Source organism: Falco naumanni, chromosome 8 (assembly GCF_017639655.2).
Source record: "Falco naumanni isolate bFalNau1 chromosome 8, bFalNau1.pat, whole genome shotgun sequence".
Taxonomy (NCBI): Eukaryota; Metazoa; Chordata; class Aves; order Falconiformes; family Falconidae; genus Falco; species Falco naumanni.
The window spans coordinates 4,244,083-4,259,014 of record NC_054061.1 but is presented as its reverse complement, the minus strand read 5'-3'; the positions used below and the strand labels follow the sequence as shown (position 1 = coordinate 4,259,014).

General features: G+C 46.8%; 1 long non-coding RNA gene across 1 annotated transcript; it reads right to left on the bottom strand.

Moving 5' to 3' along the window:
- Nucleotides 1-3,589: 3,589 nt before the first annotated feature.
- Nucleotides 3,590-11,833, bottom strand: LOC121092785. Its single transcript, XR_005829381.1, has 3 exons — nucleotides 11,678-11,833; nucleotides 11,444-11,529; nucleotides 3,590-5,304 (listed from the first exon to the last, which is right to left on the bottom strand). It is a non-coding gene; the product is annotated as an uncharacterized LOC121092785 (long non-coding RNA).
- Between the last annotated feature and the right edge of the window lie 3,099 nt (nucleotides 11,834-14,932).

Sequence of the window (14,932 nt, the reverse complement as noted above, 5' to 3'; positions counted from 1 at the left end):
GAGCCAAACAGAAGAAGTCTTTAGCAATAATAAACACTTCGAATTTACAAAGATTTTTTTCCCCACAGTAAATAAATCTGATAGTGTAAACAGCATTAATGCTTCTCGGATAAAATACACAAAACCATTCCTCGGGAGTTTCCTCTCCCTGGGGAGTGCCTCATTGCTGCCTCCATTTAAGTAGGTAAATCACGAAGCCTTACCTACAAAGGCTCGTGACTCCAGCCTAAAAGGCAAGAAATACAGGTTTCAGGTCTTCCTGAGAAAAAGGTGAGGTTTGAACCCTCTTAGGTGTTGCCTAACCCAAGCCTTTCTCAGCCGCACTTCTGTAAAGTTGAGGTACCTTCCGAGTGCCTCCAGTGCTCTGTTTGAAAGGGAGGAGTGATCTACAGTCTCCCAGAAGGGGTGACTTGGTTCCCCAGCTCTGGGAAAAGATTTAGGACTGCGAAGCCTGATCTGATGGATGTGCATTTTCCTTGGCCCCAGAAGGGAACAAGCCTTAAAATTCTCTCCTCCTCTACCAGCTATTGTAATTTATTGCCAGGGAAAGGCTTAAAGCTCCTAAAAAGTGAAACGAAAAGAGGAGGGAGATCACAGCAAAGGCATTGCCAGCTGCTGAGTCCTCTGAAAACAGCAGCCGGTTGCAATTTCTCTGCGAGTAAGAGCAGCGAAGATCCCACGTGGTGGCAGGGCCAAGCACCTGGACATAGGCTCCTGCCTTGCCTCCCTCGTGCTAAACTGCCGTTTCGGGAACGGCAAGGTCCCTCTCATTCACACAGCTGGCTTATAGACTGTCAGCTTCTCTCCCGAACACCCCCAAGGAGCAGCAGCCCCAGATCCTCAGAAGAGCATCTTCCCCCGGGAGCACAGGGCTGCCTGTCCTAGGATGAGCTCGCCGGGATCACCATGTTCCTGTTCCGACCCTTCAAAGTGAGGGTTAACGTCCCCAAGACACCAAACCCCGCACTGTAGTCAGCAGGAGTTTGTTGAACCCATAATATTGGAAATGAACTTGACAAAGATTTTTCCCAGTGTTCTCCTGGAGACTGAGCAAGCTGCGGGCAAGCAGGGACAAGAGGCTGTGAGGGGGTCAGGGCTGAGCATGGGGAGGATGGGGTGGCACCACCACCTTCCTGCACCCAGCGCTGGCACACAGCCTGGGTGCCCTGAGCCACACTCGGCTTTTCCTGCCCCCCAAAATTCTGGATTGGTTGTGCTGGGATACACAGAGCAAGGCAAAGGCAGGACGGGAAACCACGGTGTGCACAGGCCGGTGGGCAGGGGCGGTGCGTTTGCTGTTTGGGCAGCAGAGAGCTCACATGGGAGATGATCTCCTGCAGACCCCACGGGCAAACTCACTGGTTTTATCTCCGGCTGCTGGATTCCTTCCTCCCCACCCTCCCTCCCCATCCCGCCGCCTCCTTGTTCTTCTCCAGTGCATCGTTATTCATTATTCCTCTCCAGCAGGACTCTCTGTACTGGCTAAGCCCTCAGCTTCTGTGAATCTGTTTGAGAGCGGCTCAGCTGTTGCAAAGAAATATCCAAATACACTAGGCTATCAGACTGTGACAAACCCATTTGTGAATGACCATGGCTTCGGTTTGCACTTGTTTTAACCTCTGCTTTCAGACGGATGTTTAGTTTGAAATGAAATCCATGGGCAGTGGACTCCCTGCACACTCATCATACAAATACTCCAAAATCAATCACGTAGAAAATTGCACTTACACAAATAGACACTTCCATACACATTTCAGAGAAAAGCAATGAGCAGAAATAACAGCTGCTCCACCAAAAGAGAGGAATTGCAAGACCTACACTAAGTCAAATGAAGAAATCTTCAGCAATAATATACATCCATTATTTAAAAAGATTTTTCCTGTATAAACAAATCTGAAGGCTGAATTTACTAAATCATTAAGACCATAAATATTTTTTACTTTGTTCTGTGAGCTGCACAGAAAGGCCAGAAGGAGAGCTTCTAGAGAAAAAACACCTTTCCATCTCTTTAGTAATAGTTTCAGGAGAAATAATCAAAACATAAAACTAAAAGGATTTTTGTACTTGCCTGCCACATGAAATTTCTACCATCTTCATAATAATATAAGCAGTAATTCCCATAATAAAAAGTTATAGTGATATTTGGTAAAACCTGCATCCCTGCAACATGTTGAATCTCCATTTCATTTTGAGCTCTAGTTAACGGTGATTTCAGGTTGGATTTTTTTTCCCCCAGGCTAGCCTCCGTTCTCGTTCTCACAGACTGAGCAAAAGCACTGAAAATAGCTCTGAGCATCTTTGTTGTGCTCTTGTTTTGAACTCAGAAGATTTAATTCAGAAGGACAAATAGATGATGTTTCATTTATTTTACTGTCAAGACACTGGCGAACTGCCGGGCGGACAGATCGCTGCTGTGGCTGGAGGCACAGCCTGGCACGGGATGCGGCAGGACCTGAGCGGCTCCGGCACAGAAGGGACTGAAACAAACAAAAAATGATCCAGAGAGATGCAATCAGGGTATCGCAAAAAAATATTCCTTGGCAACAGCAGTGCTGACAGCCAGCAAGTCGTGCCTGGCTTGTGTTGGGAGTTCAGTTAACTGGTGGGAAATGACCTTAACCATGAGCTTGTCAATATATTGGTACAAAATACATCCCACCTCATCCCACACTCTCACCTGTTTTCACTATCAGTACTAATATAGAGGGAAAAGATTTCCCTTCTTGTGTCTTTTTAGGTCTCTTTTGAACCACTCCCCCTCCCCACATGCTCCTACACGTGCCTTTTCTGTGTCCTGTGTGTTAATGATGTGGCAGATCCTTCTTCACACCACGCTCTTGCTTTCACACATCAGTCTCATAAAAAGATCCCGATAAAGATCACATAATCCTCTTCGTTTCCCTTTGTAGACAGCTCCATTTGATGTGTCCAGAGCCTGCTGGAAAAGGAAGAGGACTAATCCTGCTTGCCTCTGCTGCACACAGCAGGGAATTTGTAGGATTTATGTTCCAGCTCTGCTCAAAACTGTGTCCAAAAAGGCCCTCTGCATGTGTAAAGTGTTGTTATTATGTACAGTAACACACGTCTAGGTCAGCAGCTGGAATAGCGGCAGGCAGCATGTCTTTGAAACCTCAGCAGAGCCTGTCCAGCCCTTTAGAGAGGTGACATACAGTGGAAATTCAGATTAAAATAAAAATCAGGGTAGGGTTTGGGGGAGAAAGAGTGGGGAAGAACAGAAAGAAGCAAAAGCGAAAGGGGCTTTGGCTATCACATTTACAGCAAGGGACCCAGTGCTTCGTTAGAGCCTGAGAAAGTGCCAGCCTCTGCTGACTGCAGCGGTGGCACCACCAACTCAGCCCTGTCAAAAGGCACGAAAACCTGCCAGTTCCTCAGTCTATAGCATCCCTACGGGGCCTTCAGGGCGAGCTGCAGGCAGCCTGGGTACCCAGCAGTTCCCAGGGCGGGGTTTGCCTGGGGGAGCCGCGATGCTCCACGGCAGAGGCAGCGCCAGCCCAGTCCCAACATCCCCCCCCCAAGCTGCTTGAAGAAAACCGGGTACAGTTCCTGCTTGGCCTCTCCTTTCTGATTAAGGGTGAAGTTATTGCTGATGTCTTGTTAGGTCTGGCCAAATGAAATGACTCTGAGCGATGCTAAACTGCCTCCCCACAAGCATTTAAGCAGGGCAGCTGCCCTGGGTTAGCTCAGGAGACGTATGGCACCGTGTCGTCCTGTCCTTAGGGGCCTCGGGGAGCGCTAGCCAAAAAGGCAATTACACACAATATTCTGCTTCCTTTTAATCTATCATTGTGATGGAAGAAATATGTGCTTTATCTTGTCTGGTATAAACAAAACAATTCTCTTACCTCATCGTACAAGCTTGTAATTATCTTCCCACATTAGATATTTCAAGATAAATCTTTTTAAGAACACCTCTCCCTTGCTGCTCCTCTCTCATACGCCGACAGGCACACACAGAAAATAAACCCGTTGAAGCTTACAAGTAGTGCTATGGGGCCAAGCTGATATCCCCTCATCTGTTTCCTATTTTCCCCTCCTTCCCCCTGTCCCATATTGCAGATATACGATACAGTAAAATTATAGCGCAGGAAGTCACAAGAAGTAGCAATTCAACTTTCAGAGAATAATTCAGTGTCACTTAGTCATATCATCCATATAAGAAAAAGAAAAGAGAGATAGAAAACAGCTCCCACAAGGCATTTCTAGCTCTCACATGTTCTCATTTTATTCCTTATCCTGCAATTTATCTTCCTGTTTTCAGCAAGCCAGCAATGAAGTAGGAAAACCCTCAGAAATCTTATTCTGACATATCTTTCTGGGGAATATTCATTTCCACGCATAGCTGTGTAAGCCATGGAAAAGTCTGCGCCATCACTGGAGAGCAAACCACTTGACCAAGGGGAGTCTACAGACCTTAAAATGGATAAAAGCAAGTTTTTTCTGGCCTGCTTCAACTGATTTAAAGGTCTGATAGACGCCCAACGTCAGTGCAGTAATCTGCTGGGCTTGGCTGTAGGCCATTTTGTAATGCAGGAAGAGAGCAAACGTTTGAGCATCCTGAGCCAAATTACAACAGACTTATTTGACTTATTTTGGGATGCTAAGCTTTTAAATCTGAATTCATTTAGTTTATTACGATATACTGGAACTTCCAAAAAAAAAAAAAAAAAAAAAGCAAGCCAAAACCAAAAACCAAGATACCCATTAACTTCAGTTAAATGGAACAGGCAGAAGAAACCTGCCAAAAAGATACACAAACTACATGATGTCAATAGACTATCTCGCAACTGGAGATGCAGAGCCAGCAGGCTGCTTCTGTTAGCCTATAGACTTTGCATGAAATTCAGGTCACTGAAAGCTGAATGACAAACCTGACTTCAAGACCAACCTCAAAAAGTCCCTCTGTAGCTCAGCACAGTAATTTCTTCAGTAAGATTTTAACATGCTACACCCAAGATGACAAGGTGGTTATCACCTACTGATCACAGGGCCTCTGCACAATCGCCTCTCAATACATTTCACATGGTGTTTCTGAAGCAAAGGAAAAGAGACACGAGAGCACGAAGTGTGAGCACATTCCCTACTGTACTTTTTCCAACACACCGTCCACATTTCTGAAGGAAACCCGAGGGTTTATACAAACCCTGTGGGCTTTTGCAGTTAGGAGTATAGTAAAAACATTTAGAATCACAAAGTGCTGGGAAATCAAAAACTGGAGAACAGCAGAGTATGTTTGAAGGCTGCAGTGCCTTGTTTGATTCACACACTGGGGAAGAGATGCAGCATCTAAGAGAAGAAAGAGAAAGAACCTTAAATAGTAATAAAAAAATGATTGGTAGCTGTTTCACATAGCATTTGCACATCATTGACACCCCAGTTCTGCAAAGTTATACAAGTGCTGGGTGTTTTTTTCTGGTTGCTCCATTCTTCAGACAATGGCCTCAAGCACCAAGGTGAAGCAGGTACGTAACAAAGCGCAGGACAGAAGATCAAGTGAGCACTAATAAATATCAGGAAAACTAGGTCCTAATAAAGAAAAGTCTCCCTTTTTAATGAAGAGAGAACAAACGTCAATTGCACTAGAGGGACATCTTGCAACACGCCCGGTCGTGTCTCACACCAGGCCCCCACCGAGGAGGCACAGCCCTCTCCCACCGTCCATCGGACCGAGCGCTCGCACCCAGTGACCACCCTCCCTCCGTGTGATCGCAGACCTGGCGCCGGAGCGGACTGTACAGCTGGGAGGGGGGAAACTGAGCAACCTCCCCCCTCGCTTTAGGTAGCAGCTCAGACAGATGTCTGCTGGGAGGGGAAAGCTAGTGCCGAGCCAGCCCTGCGATGGGGAGATGGACTAGATGACCTGAGCTGTCAGTGTGGGTTAGATCCACTTACACACTCCCGGACCAGTTGGACATTACAGCTGGCTTGCTCCAAGAAGGCTGCTCCTCCCTCTCCCATGCACCAGCTCTTCTCCTGCCTCCAGCAGCCCAGCGCAGTGCTCACCGATAGCTCCTTTCCCCCCAGCACAGCAGGACTCGCTTTGCAGGTCCAGCTTCCTGCGGGATCCATGGGCTGCACCAGCTCCCCAGCAGTAAGGCTGTTCCTGGAGGCAGCAGGCAGGATGGGCAGGAGCAGGGACTCCACCTGGAAGTGAGCGATGCCAGCAGCATCAGGGACTCCTGCATGGGCTCTGCCTGTCCCAGCCTTCCCGTGCTGGCCACCTCCACCCCATCCCCACAGGACTGGACCGTGGGAGGTACGAGAGCAAAACAACCCCGCTTGACATGCTCTCCCGCACGCATCACACCGGCAGCAGCCAAAGACCTTCTCAGGCTATCCTTCAGCTCTGAGACTCTGCACGCTGAAGGTGATTATATACCTCATCAGCTCCTTCGTGTTTGGGGTTTACCTTTTCCTTCTGCTTCCTCATGGCTAGAAAACTGAGATGGGGACATCCCGTTCACCACTGTCTACTTTGGGGTGCTGGATGCCAAGCAGAGCTTCACCCGAGCCCGTGATTCTGCAGCATTCCTACCTGCATCCACACACACCCCCCAACCAAAAACCATAGGGACACGTAATTCTTGATTAGGTATTGTCAGTTCATCATCACTGTGAGGAATCATAGGGGACATATGGCTTAATTCAGTTGCAGTGGTTTTGTAGTTACAGCTGAGTAGATAACATGACAAGGTTAGTAATCATTTCTAAGAGGGAATGATTTAGTAATATAATCTATAGCACTTGATGAAGGGCCAGGCAGAGCTGGAACAGTCTGGATCCGTTTCCTCACTGCTGCTGAGAACGAATGTTGCAATATGTGTTAGGAAGGTTGAATGGAAAATAATTGCCTTCATTATGCAAGTTCAATGTACAGACATATGTTCCTGGATAAACCACTTCTACAACTAGCCAGGTCCACGTCACTTATTTTCCATAAAATATCAGGAGCAGCATTTTCTACAGGTTTCAGTCAAGTATTAGAAACAGGGCATACGCTGGTTTATCCAGCAAAGCATAAGCACATTTCTGAGGCTCACATGCACGTAGGTTTATTACTTTTTACAAGAGATGCAGGTGTGGGAATAGGCCTCGTAGAGGATGTCTGAACATGCACCAGGACTTTGGCATATCCAAAGCAGAAACTGGAGACGTGGATTTTTATAGGAGACATAGCACATTGTAAAGCAAGATATCTTGGGCCAAATCCAGTTCCTCTTGTTTAGGCAAGCTGACCTCTTGATTTCAGTGGTACTTCTCACTCAGGCAAGGTAAACAGAAACTCAGCTTTGGACATTTATGGGAAGAATAAGAGAAGTGATTTCTTTAGCGTGATACAATAGGACTTTGTATTAGCGTTAGCCCCAAGTGCCTGGAAATCTGAAATTCAAACAAAGCAAAACCTCACTACAAATAAAGAGCTTCTTAAAACCAAAGTTGTTTCCACCACTACTTTTAAAAAGCAGAGTTGCCAGCTACTGAGAAAGTGAATAAGTGATGCTCTGGCCTGGGAGGATTCCAGCAGGATTAGTCTGGCAGTTGTAGCACAATCAAGACTAATTTCTTCATTATTAGTTTTTAATTCTTCTAAGTCTGCTTTTTCACAATGGTTTGGCACCGTCCGCACCCATCACTCTCCGACTGAAGCTGGCAGGCGGACGCCTTCCCTTTCTTCTTTTATGATAGGGGAGGGCTGGGCTGGTTTGCACCAGCAGCCCGGTGTGCCTGCAAAGCCGGGGACGCGGGGAGGCAGCGCTCCCTGCCCCAGCTGCTGCCCCAGAGATATTTCATCCATGAGCAGGAACAAATATTTATCAGACAGACTTTCCAGTCATATGGTCCTAATCCTCACAGCAATGTGAAACTCCCAGGATGAGGTCATGGCTGGTTAATCCCAAACTATACTTTTTTTTTTTTTTTTTTTTTTCTGGAGGCGGATCAGGTAGGTAGGCAATGGAGCGCACTTCTCCCGGCCTGGGGCTCGCCAGGAGCAAACTGCAGGGTTTTAGGGACATGATGTGCAAATATCCAGCCACAAACAGGCACAAGGACTTGTTCTTGCTCCAGACCACAACAGGACTGCCAGGGCGCTACGTTAACTTTCCAACACCGATGCCGGGCACCTGTTGCTCTGAGTTTTCAGAACTTGTCAAAATCCAATTCTCAAACTCCTTGAAAGCTCCTTTAAACAAAAACCCTTCTCAAATGTGGAAAAAAAAAAAAAAAAAAGAACAAGCTCAAATATGTTTTAAAGGTCATCAGAAGACCCGCCAAGCTGATTAAAGCTGGGAATACTTTTTTAGGTGGTTGAGGTATCTTTGGTTTGCTCATTAGCCTTTCACTGGCCGTTGGTGATTTATACTTAAACTGTAGAACCAGGGAATTCCCTGGTCATTTTTCTCTGGGGCCTGTTTGGATCAGGAATTGTCCAAATTAGGAATTGTAGCTGAATCCTACTGAGGTCTGATCTCACAGACTGGCTTATGGCTCACAAACAGACCCTTATTATTTTAGCCCCGGTGGTACTAAAAAAAGACCATCCCAAAAGCATGAGCCATCCAATGGCATATTTTAGGGCTGCACGTTAAACACACACACCAGCTCTATTCCTTCAGTTTTCTCCTTACATAAAGAGAGGCATGCCATGCATTTGACAGCATTCCAAATATTGTGCAATCTCGAGACAAAATACATTGCTCATCAGTACACAATGTATAGCAGCACCACATCTAGGGATGAGGTGATCTCCAGCAGGATTGAACCAAGGGGAAAAGCACGATGATACCGAGTGCTGCATTTTCAGCTTGAACATTTCCCAAACCTTGGACAAGATGAAATTTGGGTCACTCCCAGGAAACCTTGACAGCCAAGTAATCAGGGAGGCTGGAAAGTCAGGTCATGTCTCTTACTATGAACCAGCCTTTGGCTCGTTATGTAAGACTGAGTAATTTCTGAGTGAGACTAACCCAGAGCAGCCCATTTACCTGTGGCCAAACACTTCCCGAGCGGGGAGCTCGGGTCTCCCACAGCCCAGGTGAGCCCCAACCACCAGATTCGGCTTTGGGAATTCTCTCTTTCTCTGCACAGTGTTTTCTGGGAGTCTTGTGTTTTATGTCACACCAATAACTAAAACATCTGGGTTTTCATGTCTCTCCCCCACATCTGCAGCAGCAGCAGGAGGAGCCCCACATTTGTCTCAGGTCAGCGGTGGGCTCTGCTTGGGTCATGCCGTGGAGCAGATGCACAAGGTTGGGTCAAAAAGACAGGGTCACAGGCTGAGCCTCAGATGTACTCACAAAATCGGGGTGAGAGTTTGTACCAGGTGGTGGTTTGGGGTTAGTTAAAGCTCTGCTCACCACCTCCCCAGGACAAGCATCGCTGAGTCTCAGATATTCAGTCCAAGAGGGGAAGATGGCTGGGGAGCAGCGTGGGGCTGTCCCTGAGCCCCCCACTACCGGCAGAAACCCCAGCTCTGCGGGACTGGGCACGTTTTGCTTTCAGTGCGTTGTAGTAAACAACAGAAGGGAAGGGCAAGAGAAGGCGGTTGATGCTGCATAGTTGGGTCGTTTGCCCCCTTTCCTGAGCAGGTCCTTTGTTTATTTCACATGTGGCAAGAATCAGCCCTTGGATCTTCAGTTTTCTTTTCTCCTTCCACCTCATTCCCTTTGAATCCATCAGCCGGGGAGATTAGCGGTGTCACAGGAACCAGACCTTTCTGCTAAATCCCTTCCAGATGTCCAGAGGCACAAACATGTCAGTCACTGACAAGAGCCTAACGACAAGTTGCTCCCTGTTTGTTAGTGATGGCTACTGTTTCCTGGCAGAAAAGCTTTTTCCTTCCCCTCAGAAATTTCCGAAAGCAGGTTTTGCAGGGAGGCTTTCTTCTCCCCTCCCCAGGAAGAGGGCTGCTGGCTCATGAGGGGGCTCCCCATCCTGATGGCCGCTCAGAGCTGCTCTCTGCTCCCCCAGCGCTGCCACCAGAAAACCGGCCACAAGGCATCGCACCGCGGGGGCATTTTAGGAGCTGCAGAGAAGAAACAAGTGCCAGACCTGGATGCAGTCAGTGGGTTGGACAAATCCTGAACTGTGAGGTTCCCAAAAGCTTGGTGGCATTGGACAGTGTTTTTTCTGTGTTGACATTGCCAGCCCTGAGGAACCAGGTATGAACTCCAGCAGATGCTGAGGTGAGGATGGCTTTGGAAAAAACAAGCAGGAGGGCTTTCTGGGAGCAGTTTGGGATAGAAGAAGGGGAAATCATCTCACTATTTCTTTCTCCTAAGCAAGGAGAGCCACGTGGTGATGTTCTTGTCTTGCCAACGGAGAAGGCCAGGAGCTGTCTGTTAAGGGGCTCTCTCAAGCACAGGAGACAAGGGGATTTGAGCTCCAAGCCTGGAAGCCAAATCCTTTCTGCTTATCCAAAGACATGTCGTGGTTTTCTCACCCTGTTGCAATACACTAAATTTCACACCCTTCTTCTAGTGCATTTCGATCAGTCTGTGATTTCTATGTTGGATTTGTCCTATACCCCCAGCTCCTCACAAGCTCAGGAAGTATTTTTCCAAGCTAAAAATATCCTCAGAAAAATCAGTGCTATCCATTGTGGAGATTCTTGATGTTTGTATTTTCCCCTCTTTTCATCTCAGTTAAAGGACAGAATTAAAACAGTGCAGCTGGCCACGGAAAGGCTGATTCTTCATGGAAAGTGCCAGTCTCCTTGCTGGGATGGACAGGCGGGATGGACTGATGCAACATCCTTTGCCGTGCTCCCAACCACGCCACCACAAGAAAATGAAATTCAGCAGCTCGTCCCGCCTTGGCACAGACACCGCAGTGAGATGCCAAGCCAAAACTTGTGCTGAAGCCTCTGAGAAGTGCTCTTTTAATGTAGCTGCTTATTAACATGACCCTACTTGGGGAGATTTCTTCCTTTATCCTTTGAATTACGAAAACCATTTCAAAACTTGATCCCCATGAAGGCTGGGCATCGTGTCAGCTTTAAGAAGCTGAAAATAGCGATGGGTTCTTTGCAGCGAGCAGAAAAACCCACTCGGAGTCTGTCATTTGGATTTATGAATGTAAAGTCTGCTCTTTTGACATAATCTTCTTGATTTAAGCTTGTGGTTTCCACACACAGTTTCCATTAAAATTAATATAAGTCATCTGGGCAAACGTCTCCCAGGTTGACAGGACGAAAGGTTCAACTCCTGGAGCTTTATTCCCTGTTTATGGGTTCAACGCTGACCTGTGCAGGATCCAGCCCACAGCCTGAGTTGGAGTTTCCCATCCCTGCTCAGCGGGACCCTCGGTGATCAGGTACAAGGTGCCTGACCTGGACACCCACAGCACCGGGGAAGGTTAGCAAACACCTCTGGAAACCACTCCTGAGGTATTTGCTAGATAAACCAGAAAGTCAGACCTTGCTCACCTCTTCATGCTGCAAAGCTGTTGTGGGTTGAGATGTTCTGCCTGGTGTGAAACCAGCCTCAGCACCAGCACCACTTCCACAGCAACCTACCATAAAGGGGTGAAGTAGTAAAGAGAGCAACTCGGCAAAAATCCTGAGCAAGGAGGTTCAGTTGCAAAACACAAATGTGTGTTGTAAAAGAACATACAGCTATCTTCTCAAAGACATGAGTGCCTCTTTTTAAGTCAAACCCACCAGTTTTGCAGAAGACCATTCACATCACACCCGTTTGACAAGCAGCTGGAGGCTGAATCCTTCCCCAATTCAGGCCGTCCATGTTAGCCCACCGCGGCCAGCCCAGAGGAGCATTGCTTGAGAACCAGTCCTCCAAATTCCCCCAGATAAAATCACTAGCTCTGTTCCACAGCGAGCCCACAAGTGCTGACTCAGCTCGTTGCCTCTCACGCAGTTCCCAGTGATGATTTATTTCCTTTTTTCTCCACTACCGTCACATCCCTGACCATAGGAAAGGACCACTAGCTCTTTCCAAAACAAGACTTATCTCTCCTTCCTAACAAATGTTAACACACATTTGCTGAGCACTCAGAAATGGGGGTTTCCTTCATGTTTTCCCCAAGGAAATCTGGAGAAATCCATGTCCCAGAGCCCTTTTGCTCTTCTTCCCACCCGGGAGGCAGGGTCATTTCTCCATCCCCCAGCCTGCCCCACGCTCCCTGTTCCCTTCCCCAGAGCCCTGGGGGGATACATCTCATGGAAATTCTACCCTAAAGCAAAGGGACATAAAGAAAATCTCACCAACCCCCCACAAACCTGCAATATTGGGGTCCCCCTGTGCTAATGTAACAGCACTTCTCCTTTCCCTTGAGCCCTGCGCAGCCCCAAGCCTGCACCCACGCAGATCTCCCACCAAAGGCCACGCAGTCCCTCCTGCACACCTCTGGCTGCCTCCTCCTCTTCCTCCCACAGCTCATCTCCCTGATGGAGAGCAAGTATCTCAGAGCCTGACTGCAACCCAGTTTTTTCCTGAGGTGCAGACAAGTATGGTGGGAAATACAAGTGTAACCTTATTCCTTCCCACGAGGGACAAAACCACGCGATTCTTTTCCCGTAAGTGATACAGTTGGTCCAGAAAGCACAGCACCCTCCAGGCATTGGCTCCAGTTTGAGGAGCGGGGTGGGATGGAAGGACAAAAAGCCAGACTGAAAAATGAGATAGGTGAAACCAGGGAGCAGAGCTCTCTGCAAATATTTTGCTTTGACACTTGTAACAGTGGTTATTCATTTTCCAGTAACTTCATACTGCTCTTAACCAAAATAGTCAGCGCAAAAAAATGGCATTATGAGCACTTGAGGATTTACATGAAGTGTTTCTATCAGGAGTCCTGCAGTGACTGTGAAGGCTCCATGGCTGGGGGACAGCCTGCAGACAGGGACCGCTCATCACGAGGAGTGATGGTCCTGGCCACAGCCCCCAGCCTTGCACCACACCTCAGCACATGGCCCAGGACTGAAAACAGGGCTAATAACCTCCACCGAGTACATGTTTTGGATTCCTTGGTCGTAGCAGCAAGAGCTTGATGTGCCCGTATATTCTGATTAATGGACTAATGAATTACTCTATTACATAATTGCTAATTATTATTTTTTAAGAATGATTAATAAAAACATTTTTTCCCCCTAACCATTGGAAGGCTCTAAGCAGCCTAAAGGAAGAAAGGAGGATGCGTGTCAATACTGATTTTCCTAGGACAGTGAGTCTGATGCCATTTAAGTGACTGAATTTAAAATAAAAATTAGACCGAATTTAAACTAAAAATTAGAAAAGGAAGCAGGGTCCATACCTACCATGGGCTACTTATTTCTTGTTGCTGTGGCTTCCCTGCTGTCCTTCAGCTCTCTTGCCTTTTACATAGCACACACTGCACTATTGTCTCACAAAAGCCTTAGTTCAGCAAATGAGAAACATATTGCAGAGTCTGACATAATTGCAGACCATGATTCATCCGCACCCCGGTACCTACAGTAGACTCCTTGCTGCTGTCGAGGGCTGCTTCTCATTCCCAGCCGCTGGCGGAGGCGTGGAGGGGACCCGAGGCTGTGGCTCTGGGTATTACGTGTGGGAGGATGAAATCATCACGATTAGCATGAACGGTGAGAGGAGAGAGAGGGGAAAATCTCACATCTGCTTATTGCCACGCAACATCTGGAATAAACCTATTACCTCAAATTGTCACCTTCAGGCAGGCCAAGCCTGTGCTCTCCACCACGAGCAGGTTCACCAGACCAGAAATCCCAGCGTAACACCAACACTAACGAACCAGCAGCACCGGGAAATGGTGCTCGCCAACCCATACACACCGACTGCAGCTGAGAACCTGGCCCAAGCGCTACCTTAGGCCCTTGGGCATCTTCGCGGAGGATTTTTCAGTTTATACAGTTAGAATTTGACTTTCCCATTTTGTCTGCCCACTGGGAAAAGTCTGGCACTAACATTAGTCCCTGGTGCTATTGCCTCATGCTCTGCTTAGACTGTAAAAAGCAGAAACGGAAGAAGAAGAAGTCCTTCCCATTTAAAGGAAAAAAAGAAAAGAAAGGTAGAGTGGCAAGAAACCAACTCAAAAGCATAGAAGTTGTGAAATCTGGTCTGTGAGACACTCCTCAAGAAAACTTCCTGCTAAGTGATAGCTCAGATTTCTCTGTATCTACAAAAAACTTTGCCCTTTCTTTCAAGGGCTACCACATTTTTCAGAACCAACAGCAAATGAAGATCCTAATGTGAGGAATTTGAGCTAATGTTGTAAACCCTGTAAGCTCTTAAATAATTAGACTTTCGTTGGTATTACACAAAGATAAATTATTCCACAAAGAGAAATTATTCCACACAGTCCAAAGCTGATCTATACTCCTGCTAAGTACCTTACTCTTGGGTAACTGTAGGAATAAAGAAATAGCGTATATAAATCTCCCCATAATCTTTCCATATAGAAAAATAAAGTGCAGTTTGATTTGAAGATCTATAGAGTTGCTGTTTTCTTCTTATTATGCAAGTATGTCATGTAGGAATTTGAACAGCAATTCCTTTGCAAAATGTAAGAAATAAGTTTGTTGGCATTAGAGTAATAAGCAGGATTTTTCATCAGCGCTAATGTATTATTCTTTCATATATATACACACACGCACATATGCATATATGTGTGCAACATGTTACCATAAATCACGTGAAAACGTAGAGCAGATGTTCTGTAGTACCTGGGATTATCGTGCCTCGGTTGTGCTTTCATGGGAACCGACCCACAGCGGGCTCAGCAGAACATGCCTTAGGTATATAGTAATGGGCTACTTGAAAAGAATTTTTTAAAAAAACATTAGCCCCGTGTATAAACATGAGAGGTGACTTGTCTTCTCGGTCTGCTTTTGGATGAGTCAGACTATATACAGACGGTTTCCTTAGAAGAATATTTTCCAGGAATTGGCCGTCTGTAATTGTCT